General features: G+C 36.8%; 1 pseudogene; it reads left to right on the top strand.

Annotated features, from left to right (window-relative positions):
* The first annotated feature begins 421 nt into the window (after positions 1-421).
* Positions 422-1,135, top strand: LOC102832443 (annotated as a pseudogene).
* The last annotated feature ends 11,153 nt before the right edge of the window (positions 1,136-12,288 follow it).

Below are 12,288 nucleotides of genomic sequence, written 5' to 3'. Positions count from 1 at the left end.
TTTTCTCTGGTGATAAGAATGGTGTTTATTGGTCCAGTGGTGAGGATTTTTGTTTTCTTTACATGAGATGCAATCCATACTGAAGACTGTGGTCTTTGATCTTCATCAGTAAATATTCTAAGTCCTCTTCACTTTCAGCAAGCAAGGTTGTATCATATGCATATCGCAGGTTCTAATGAGTCTTCCTCCAATCCTGACACCACGTTTTTCTTCATATAATCCAGCTTCTTGGTTTTTTTGCTGTTTGAATACCATCTAATAAATATCAGAAAAATACATTCTACATTCTAGGTTCTAAATGCTACCAGATAATGAAGAAAAAAAATTCTATCGCATAAAAGTAAGTAGTAATCAGGCACGCACGCTTTGCGCCTCAGATGAGCCTGCAGAGACGAAGTTCTCGCCGCTGAAAACATCCGTGATGGCACCTAATGGAAGAAAGCACTCGGGGAAATCTGTGAAGCAAACCATGGAGGAGTAGATCATCCGTGCCTATGAGTTTGAGAACATTGAGAGAAATCTGAGTGGTGCCCAACAGGATTTTCTAGAAGGAAAGATGACAGCAGTTGATAAGCATGGGAAGAAAAGGTCTTCCACGGGAATGATGGAGCGAGATTTCGGGGGTGAAGTACAGAATATGCTGGAAAGATTTGGAGCTGACATTAACAAAGCTCTTCTTGCAAAGAAAAAGAAATCAGAGCTGTATACCCAGACTTCTTTCAAAAACAGTAACCAGAAAATTGAAAGTGTTTGGAAAGCACAACAAAAACAAAGATACAAACTTACCCAGGAATATTCTCAGCAGTTTCAGAGTTTGTTTCAGCAGTGGGATATGGATATGCAGAAAACTGAGGAACAAGAAGAAAAACTGACTAATATGTTTCGACAACAACAAAAGATTTTTCAACAATGTAGAATTGTTCAGAGCCAGAGACTGGAAGCAGTTAAACAGTTACATGAGCAGTTTGTAAAGCATATGCAGGAAATGGAGAATAATCATGAAAATCTTCTGAATGGTGTGCAAAATGAACTTAGAAAAGAAATGGCTATGGTGCAGAAAAAAATTATGATGGATACTCAGCAGCAAGAGATGGCAAGTGTTCGAAAGTCTCTTTAATCCATGTTATTCTGTTGACTCTTTGAAGAAAGAACTTGAACCTAAGTAATATACAATTATAACATTAGCTATGGGTATGTAAGTCTCTATGTTGTTGTTGTTGTTATGTGCCGTGGAGTTGGAACCGACTCATAGCGACCCTGTACAGGGTCGCTATGGGTTGGAACCGACTCAACGGCACTTAACAACAACAACAAAGTCTCTATAGGGGTTTAAAAATTCTAGCTTAGATTATATCATATCACATCCTGTTATTATTAGTTTGTTTGTAGGACAGACCCCTTTCTGTAAACCCTGAATAAAATCTAGTTTTGTGAGTAGCAGCAATTCTAAACCTATGTGTATCAGTTTTCCAGCTCTTTGGTATTAACAGTGAATTTTCCTCCCTAACACTGTCAGTAAACTTGAGCAATAAAGATTATTTAAATTAAAAAAAAAAAAAGTAAGTAGTTAGAGTATGAGGTTGAGGCTTTGGAACAGTCCTGTTTTATGTGACACTCACTCAAATGAGATGCTAAAATAATTGCTGTTCACAATAAGGGCCCAGCTGAGATTGTAATGATAATTTGTACTTCAGATCCTTTGACTGTTTTTACTCAAAATCTGCCTTCTCAAAGATGCCTTCCCTGGCCACTCTAAACCACAACTCCTTTACCTACCTCTAACTGTTGTTCCTATTTACTGCATTATTTTCTTCATTAGTACCTATCACTAGCTGTCATGCTATATATTTTATTTTGCTGTTTGTTCATTCTCTGTCTTCCCTCAATAGAATATAAGTCAGAGCAGGATTTTTCTATGTTCACTACTCCCTTTCCAATGACAAAACAAGGCATGTTGAATGAATAAACATCTCTGCTTAAGATATAGTCTTCAAAGTGACATTATTTTTCTTCAATAGCAGGGAGCAACTTAGAAAAAGGAGGTAGAAAAAAAATAATAAATGTTGATGTCCCAGAGTGAATAGTGGCAGAAAATCAAGGGAAAGACGAGTTCTTGAAATCTAACTTATAGGGACCTAATAGGACAGAGTAGAACTTCCCCATAAGGTTTATGCTATAGGATAAGCTCTGGACTGCTAACCAAAAGGCTAGTAGTTCAAACCCACCAGCTGCTCCTCAGAAACCCTGTATAGGGTGGTTATGAGTCAGAACTGGCTTGGTGGCACTTAACAACAACAACAATGTTTATGCCTACCAATCATTTATCAGTTTGTCATTCTGTGGTGGCTTAAGTGTAATTGTGATGCTGAAAGCTATGCCAAAGGGGTTTTAAAATCTAGCAGCATCACCCATGGTGAAGAAGTTTCAGTTGAGTTTCCAGACTAACACAGACTAGGAAGAAGAGGCAGACCATTTTTAAATGATTAGCCACTAAAAACCTTTGAATAGCAGCAAAACATTGTCTGATACAATGTCAGAAGATATGTTCCTCAAGTTGGAAATCACTCAAAATATGACTGGGGAAGAGCTGCCACCTCAAAGTAGAATAAACTTTAGTGATATAGATGGAGCAAATCTATCAGGACCTTCATTTGCTGATGGGACACAACTCAAAATGAGAAGTAACATCCATTAATAATCAAAACATGGAATGTACACGTTATGAATCTAGGAAGATTGGAAGTCATCAAAAATGAAATGGGCTATTTGACCTAGTTTCAATGGCTAGATGATCATAATTTGACTAGAGGAATAAAGAAGAGAGGGAAAAAAAGTTTAGTCTACTACAATTTGATGAATTTGACCTATACTTATGGATGTAGTAGCTTAAAAGAGGGAACAAATCTTTACAGCAAGAATCATTCCCACCCCCTCTGCACACAGGGTTGACAGGGATAAGCAACTTAGACATTGGGTACCCAAAATGGGGTGCTATGAAGGCACAAAGTGACTGGCTTACAAGTTTTCAAGAGGGAGCTTAGTTTCAGAGGATGCAGGGGAAGGTAGAATCTCTACTGAGTCGTTTCCAACCTGTCTAGATGGGGCTGGTGAAAGGAGATGGGAATAAGACTCTTGTGGTTCAATAGTGAATAATTGGTATCAGGACTGATTGCAATTGTTGCAAATGTAAAAGTAGACGTTTTGTAACAAAAGGAGATGAGTGGTTGATCTTGCAGTCCAGGAGCAGAGGTCCCTGGGACCATCAGGGGAGAAGAGCAGAGTGAGGGACCCTATTCAGAGAAGCAGCGATGCCAGAGATGGAGGCAGAGATGATGATGTGGAGAGATGGAGTGGCTGGGGACTCTAGACTCAAGAAAAGAGAGGGGCTGTATGCTGCTGGTGGGGGCGGGCTTGCAGGGTATGCCCTTTGGTTGTTTGAATGGTTATATATTCCTGAGTGCTTCAGTGTACGTTAAAAAAATAATAATAAATAAATAAACAGCGGGAATGGAAGCAAATACTGTTGAATGATAATGCATGGAGAGGATTGTAGTCATTGCAATGAAACGAAACATGATAGGATGAATGTAAAGCTGATGTTCTCCCATGTAAACTATCACTCAATTCACAATAAAACTTTTTTTAAAAAATGAAATGGGATGTATAAAGTTTGATATATTAGACATTGGTTGCCTGAAATGCACTGATATTGGTCATTTGGAATGAGACAATCATATGGTTCACTATGCCTGTAACAACAAACTATAGAAGAATGGCAGCACATTCATTCTCTAAAGGAGTATTTAAACATCTATCTTGAGATATGTGATAGGATAATATCCATATACCTACAAGGAAGACCAATTAATATCACTAAAGCCAGTGATGATGAAATTGAAGAATTCTAACGACTTCTTCAGTCTGACATTGATAAAACATGCAATCAAGTTGCATTGCTAATTACTAGTTATTGGAATGTAAATTTTGGAAATAAAGAGGAAGGAACAGAAGTTGGAAAAGTTTAACCTTGTTCATAGAAACTGTGCTAGAGATCACATGATAAAATTTTGCAAGATCAATGATTTATCATGCAAATAACTTTTTTTCAACAAAATGAATGACACCTAAACATGTGGACCTCACAAAATGGAATACAAAGGAATCAAATGGACTGTATCTTTGGGGAGAGATAATGGGGGAACTCAATATCATCAATCAAAATATGGACAAGAGCTGACTATGAAATAGATCATCAATTGCTCATATACAAATTCAAGATGAAGCAGAAGAAAATTAAAACAAATCCACAAGAGCCAAAATATGAGCTTATGTATATTCCCCCAGAATTTAGAGACTAGTTCAAGAACAGATTTGATACATTAGATATTAATGACCAAAGGTCAGAAGAGTTGTGGATGACAACAAGAACATCATACATGCAGAAAGCCAAAGGTCATTAAAAAGAGAGGAAAGAAATAAAAGACCAAAATTAATGTCAGAGAGATTTAAACTTGCTCTTGAACGTAGAGAAGCTATAATGACTGGAAGTAATGATGAAGCAAAAGAGCTAAACAGAAAATTTCAAAAAGCAGCTCAAGAAGACAAAGTAATGTATTATAACAAAATGTGCAAAGACCTGCAGTTAGAAAACCAAAAGGGAAGAACAAAGCTTTACATGTCTCAATCTGAAAGAACAGAAGAAAATAATTCAAGCCTGTGGATGCAATATTGAAGAATTTTACAGGTAAAATGTGAACGTGGTGGCTCTGTATGATAAGCACTGGACTGCAAACCACAAAATTCATGGTTTGTGTCCACCATCCAGCCTTGGGAGAAAAATGAGGCTTTCTGCTCTGTGAAGATATAAAGCTTTGAAAACCCGATGCAGGGTCACGATGAGTTGGAATAGACTGAGGGCAGTTAACAACAACAACATAAGTAAATACTGTGTTGTTTACATACTGAATGACAAAAGAAGCAGCAAAAGAAGATGGAAGGAATATACAGTCACTGCACCAAAAAGAAGTGATCAGTGTCTAACCATTTCATGAGGTAGCATATAATCAAGAAAATAAGGTATAAAACAAAGTCCAAGTTGCACTGAAGGCATTGACAAAAACAATGCTCTAGGAATTGATGTAATACAAACTGAAATCTTTCAACAAATGATGCAGCTCTGTAGGTACTCACTCATCTGTGTCAAGAAATATAGAAGATAAACTACCTGGCAACCAAGTGGAAGAGATTCATATTTGTTCCCATTCCAAAGAAAGGTGACCCAGTGGAGTGTGGAAATTGACTGGAATGTGGAATGTGTATTTCAGAACACTTAATTGTGTTCCTGGGGAATCTGTACATAGACCAAGAGAAAGTCATGAACAGAACTCTCTGAATGGTTTTAAATCAGGAAAGGTTTGTGTCAAGGATGTATCCTTTCACCATACTTATTCAATCTATATGCTGAGCAAATAATCTGAGAAGTTGGATTTTATCAAGAAGAATATGATGTCAAGATTGGAGGATAACTCATTAACAACCTACAATATGCAGATGATATAATCTTGCTTGCTGGAAGCAAAGACGAATTGACATACTTACTGATGAAGATCAAAGCCTATAGCCATTAGTATGGATTGCACCTCAATGAAAAGAAAATGAAAATCTTCATAACTGGACCAATAAATAACATCATATAAATGTAGAAAAGATTGAAGTTATCAAAGACTGTAATTTGCTTGAACCAAAATCAATGCTCATGGAAGTAGCAGTCAACAAGTCGAGCAATGTATTGCATTAGTAAAATATGCTACAAAAGACCTCTTTAAAGTGTTCAAGAGCAAAGAAACCAATTTGAGGATTAAGGTGCACCTGACTTCAGTGATGGTATTTTCAATAGCCTCAAATGCATTTGAAAGTTAGCCAATCAGTAAGGAAGATCATAGGAGAATCAATGCATTTGAATTATGGTCTTGATGAAGAATATTGGAAGTACCATGTACTTCTAGAAGAACAAACAAATCTGTCTTGGAAGACCCACCACCAGAATGTTCCTTATAAACAAGGAAAGCAAGACTTCATCTCTTTCACTTTGGATGTGCTGTCAGGAGGGATCAGACCCTGGAGAAGGACATCATGCTTGGAAAAGTGGAGGATCCGTTAAAAGGGGAAAAAAAACAAATTATATGGATTGACACAGTGGCAGCAACAGTGGACTCGAAAATAACAATTTGTTGTGAGGCGCAGGACTGGGCACTGCATCATTAAGTTGTGAATAAGGTTTCTGTAGCTCAGATTGATTCTCTGTCACCTAACAACAAACACAACAATAATTTTTATAGGAGAACATTGCTATATAACCCTCTTTATTCACTGTCCAACCTTCACATTCATTCATTTGGTTGGTTGGTTGGTTGGTTGGTTGGTTGGTTGGTTGGTTGGTTGGCGGTGTGCTGTGGAGTCAGTTTTGACTCATAGTGGCCCTGTACAGTGTTTCCAAGGCTGTAAATATTTACAGGAGAGGAAAGCCTCATCTTTCTCCCATGGAACAGCTGGTAGTTTCAAACTGCTGACCTTGAGGTTAGCAACCCAATTCATAACCATGCTATCAGAGCTCCTCACATTCATTGAAAACACCATGACTTGGGTCAGACCCACCTTAATCTTCAAACTGATACCTTTGCTCCTGAACACTTTAGAAAGCTCTTGTGCTGCAGAGTTGCCTAAAGTAACAGGTTGTTTGATTTCTTGACTTCTGCTTCCATGAGTGTTGATTGTGGATCCAAGCAAAATGAAGTATTTGACTATTTCAATCATTTCTCCATTTAGCATGATGCTATTTGTAGTTCTAGTAGTGAAGATTTTTATTTTCTATATATTGAGGTACAATTCATACTTAAGACTGTGGTCTTTGATATTCATCAGTAAGTATTTTAAGTCTTATTCACTTCCAGCAAGCAAGTTTGTATCATCTCCATATCTCAGGTTATTAATGAATCTTCCTCCAATCTTGATGCCATGTTTTACTTCACAGAATCCAGCCTCTTGGATTATTTGCTCAGCATACAGATTGAATAAGTATGGTGAAAGGATAAAATCCTGGCACACACCTTTCCTGATTTTAAACCATTCGGTAACCTTTTGTTCTGTTCAAAAGACTCTCTTCATCTATGTATTGGTTCCTTATTAGCACAATTAAGTGTTCTAGAATACCTATTCTTAGAAATGGTTTTTATAGCTTGGCATGATCCAGACAGTTGGAAATATTTGCATTGTCAAAAAAGCACAAATAAACATTTTTCTGGTATTCTCTGCTTTCAGTGAAAATCCATCTGACATCAATAATGATATCCCTCATTCCAAATCCTCTTCTGAGTTTGGTTTATATTTCTGGTAGTACCCTACTGATCTACTGTTGAAGCCATTTTTAATTATATTCATTTAAAATTAGATTTAATTATATTAATACCATTGTTGTTGTTGCTAAGTGCCATCGAGTCAATTCTGACCCATAGCGACCCTGTATAGGGTTTCTAAGGAGCAGCTGATGACTTTGAACCACTGACCTTGCAATTCAAATGACTTCAGTCTGATGCATTAGCCCAAAGCACCACACAAATTATATTTAAAAAATTTTTACTTACATATGGTATTAATGATACTGTTCAAGGATTTCCACATTCTGTTACATCACCTTTCACTGGAATGGGCACAAATATGGAAATCTTCTAATCAGCTGGCCAGATAGCTGTTTTCTAAATTTCTTGACATGATTCATTAGAGCCTTCAGTGCTTCCTCAGTTTTTTGAAAGATTTCAATTTGTATTCCATTAATTCCTGAAATCTTGTTTTTAGCTAATGCCTGTAGTACAGCTTGGACTTCTTCCTTCAGTACCATCAGTTCTGGATCATATGCTACATCTTGGAATGGTTGAACATATACCATTTCTTTTTGGTATGGTGACTCTGTATATACCTTTCATTTTATGCTGATGACTTCTGTAACATTCAACATTTTGCCTGTAGAATCTTTTGATATTAAATGTCAAAGATTGAAGTTTTTGTTCAGTTCTTTCACCTTGAGAAATGCTGAGCTTGTTCTTCCCTTTTGATATTCTAACTCCAGGTCTTTGCAGATTTCATTATAATACTTGACTTTGTCTTCTCGGGCTGCCCTTTGAAATTTTCTGTTTATCTCTTTTACTTAGCTGGTCTTATTTTTTTCCACAGATAATAATTTTTACTCTGACCCAGAGAAATTTATGGTTAAGGCAACATCATCATGTCTAAGTCCATTTCACATCACTATTCTGGTCAGACAGTGGACCCAAAGATAAAATAACAATCTTCATTTTTCTCACTGATGAAGAAGCACAAAGATGTTACATGCTACTTCCTGGAAAATCTGGATTTGCCAGTTTGAACAATCTGTAAATAAGTCATACACATCTAACCTTTGCAATGACTTAGTTTCAGCCTTTCAGGCATCTCAAAGAGTATGGTAGTTCTATAGGATAAGCTCTGAGCATTAAAGGATATGATAGAAAGGTGGGATGCGCTAACTGGAAGAGGAAGCTGAACAGAAGCAATGAGAGAGAAGAAAACAGACAGACTCTGGACTGGCATAGAGCAGTGTAGCCATCTTGAGCTTTTGAGAGCAGCTGTAGATATAGCAGCCTGCAGACATGCAGCTAGAGGTTATCCACAAGGAGATGCAATTTTCCCTTGCTTCTATGCCCTCCTGGTAGCCAGAAGCATGGACAATCCCTGCCCTTGTCAACCAAGCAGCCAGTTGTACCCACCCCCTGAGCAGCCTCTGTTCTGCCTTGGGTCAGGGACTGGCATAGCACCCCTCCTTTGGAGGCATGTGAACCTGCCCTGAACTATGCTACACAGACAGTGAACAGGGAGCTAACTGTACTCCTACTTCCAGTCACTACCACATTCACCAAGAGACAAATGGTAAGTCCCTGTGAATACACCAATATACAATCATCAACTAAATATAAATGCTACATCACAATGTCTTGGAGAAAACAGACAATTTCAGCTTATATAAAGAAGAAAGACAGAGTGCCTTAAACAAGTGACCAAAATAGAGAGTCAGAAAATGTAGCACCAGAAATGGTATAGAGACTACCTAACAAGGAATTTAAAAGAATACTAATTGGACAACTTCAACAGATTGAGAGAAAAATCAAGAAAACTACAGATGAAGTCAAGGAAAACATTGATGAAACCATGGAAGAAATAGGAAACAAACTGACAAAATATGTGAAAAATAGGAACCATACAAAATAAGCAATTAGAAAGCCAGAAGATTAACACTAATGCTTTAGAAATGTATTAATACACCAAAAGGGCAAAGAAATAGAATTGAATCATTTGAAAGTCACATTACTGAGCCTGGAGAAAAATCTTTCAATAATCATCTTCTAGAGGAACAATCAGAAAAAAAAGACAGAAAAAAATCCCAAGAAAGCCTAAGATTTATGTGGTATATTAATAAGAGGAATAATGTACATGTGATAGGAATTCCAGAACAGGAATAGACAAGAAAAACAAAACAAAATATAGAGAATATTATACAAGAGTTGTTGGAAGAAAACTTCCCTAACATCATGAAAGATGATAATATAGCCATTGGAGAAGTTATCTGAACACCAAACAGGATAAATCCCAAAAGAAAAACATCAAGACATATTATAATCAAACTTTTCAAAACCAAAGTCAAGGAAAGAATCAAGACAGCAGGTCAGGAAAAATGAGAAGTTACCTACTAAGGAGAGATAATTAAACTAAGCTCTGATTTCTCATCAGAAACTATGCAGGTAGGAAGACAATGGAATGGCATTTATAAAATTCTGAAAGAAAAATATTGCCAACCAAGGATCATATGTCCAGCAAAACTGTCCAGGAAATATTATGGTGAAAATAGGTCCTTTTCATAAAAACAGAAATAAAAAAGAATTTGTAAAAACCAGACCAACTTTATAAAAAACACTAAAGGGAGTTCTTTGGACAGAGAACCAACAATAGCAGACAACAACCTGAGACTAACATATACGATAATATCACCTAGACTCAAGCCAGATATGTTGTTGTTGTAATTAAGTTCCATCAAGTCAGTTTCAACTCATAGTAACCCTGAATAGGGTTCTGAGGAATGACTGATGTGTTTGAACCACCAACCTTGCAATTAGCAATCATACAGCTCCACAGCAACACAGAGCAAGAAATATCTAAAGTAAAACAGACCTTGTTGTTAGTGTCATAGAGTTGATTCTGACTCATAGCAACACTTTCTAGGATTCCTGATACTATTTTAATCTTACTGTGGACTTATCATAGTCCAGTGTTTACTGTATGGAATCACCATGTTCCCCCAAAAAACCTACAGAACTTAAAAGAGAGAACCAGAGATACAGTTGTGACAACTTGTTGATGTTGCAACTGTATCTCAAAACTTCCAAATGAAGAGGAAATCAAATTGATTTCAAGAATGAAATAAAATAATGAAAATAAACTTAACTGTAACCCAGAAAGCAGACCAAGTCTAATTTAGCCCTAGCCCAATCCTCACCCCTAACACTAACCCTAACCCTAACCATAATACTAACAATAAATGAAGTATAATAAAGTGTAGTTAAGGCCTACCCATAGTCCCAACCCTAACCCTCACTCCTTACTCCTACCCACTCCCTCAAAAAAGAAAGAAAAAACCTAAGTTCGTTTCCAGCTCCACTAATATCATTAGATATTCTGCATTCAAATTTTGAAGTAGTCTTATTTGCCCAGTTAAAAGAAAATACATTTCTGCACCAAATCTTTCTACTAAGGGTTAGTAAAATAATATTTAGATAAGGATCATGTTTTCAATGCATTAAAAACAAAAACATAAATTGGTCTTAAGGCAGTTTAATTCTGCTTTCATATATTTTCCAAGTGTTGTGGGTTGAAAAGAAATGAAGGCATGGTTGTTAGGGGTTGTTTGCTTTCTCTTTCTTTCACACACACATAACACAGACATATTTCTTCATTCCCCAGATATGACAAATCTTGGTCTGCACAAAGGAAACTGAACAAGAAAAAGGAAGGGTATCTTCACACAAAAACTGCCTTTTATCCATATCAGAGAAATTTATCACCAAAATGTAAACTACGTCATCATGTATTAGCTATTGATAACATGCAGAATACTAGGCATTGCAGGGTGTTATAATTGTGAAATATGTTCTCCCCCAAGAAAGAGAACAGAGTAAAACAGAATTTTTTTGTTACATGCAGGAATTTATGTGAACATTTCCACCCACATGATTTTTCTTTAATCTCACAGCTAACAGAGGAACTATTTCTGGGTGGTAGATTTCTCCCTATAAAGTTCTGTATTGTTGTATAATAAATTACAACAAAATTTAAGGCTTAAAACAATAAGAATTCAGAAACCCCTTAACTGAGCATTCTGTCTCAGAGTCGCTTGTGAAGTTGCAAACAAAATGTTTGCAGGGGCTGCAGTCAGTTGGTGACTTGATCCACTTCCAAGTACACTGAAACAGCTGTTAGCAGGAAACCTCAGTTCCTCATTGGCTGGTGCCAAGAGGCCTTGGTTCACCATATGGAGCTCTCCAAAAGGCTATTTGATATCCTCAAGTTATGACAGTTGGCTTAACCTAGAGCAAGCAAATCAAGAAAAAGAGCAAGGAAAAATCCACAGTGCTTTTTTTCATAACCTAGTCTCAAAAAGTACTCTCATCATTTGTGTTTTGTTGCTGTTGTTATTTTTAGTTACCTCTGAATTGACCCAGACTCATGACAACTTTATATATAACAGAAAAAAATGTCCTGCACCATCTTCTTGATCATTGGTAGGTCTGAGTCTAATATTGTGGTGATTGTGTCAATCTAGCTCATTGATGTTTACCTCATTTTCTCTGATCTTCTACTTCACCAAGAATGATGTCCTTTCCTAACAATTGTCTTTCTTGTGATATGGTCAAAGTATGAGAGCTTAAGTTTCACCATCCTTGCTTCTCACGAACATTCTGGTTCTATTTCTTCTAAGACTGATTTGCTCATTCTTTTGACAGTCCATGGTATATTCAATATTCTTCACCAACATCACAGAGTACACCAGTTATTTTCCTGTTTTTCTTTTTCGCTATTCAACTTCCACATGCATGTTGGTTTGGATAAGGCACACTTTAGTCCTCAAGGTGAAATTCTTGCTCTTTAAAACTTTAAAGAGGTCTTTCTGTAGCAGATTTGCCCAATGCAATATATCATTTGATTTCC

Source organism: Chrysochloris asiatica, unplaced genomic scaffold (genome assembly GCF_000296735.1).
Source record: "Chrysochloris asiatica unplaced genomic scaffold, ChrAsi1.0 scaffold00235, whole genome shotgun sequence".
Lineage (NCBI taxonomy): Eukaryota > Metazoa > Chordata > Mammalia > Afrosoricida > Chrysochloridae > Chrysochloris > Chrysochloris asiatica.
This window is presented reverse-complemented; position numbering and strand designations above follow the sequence as displayed.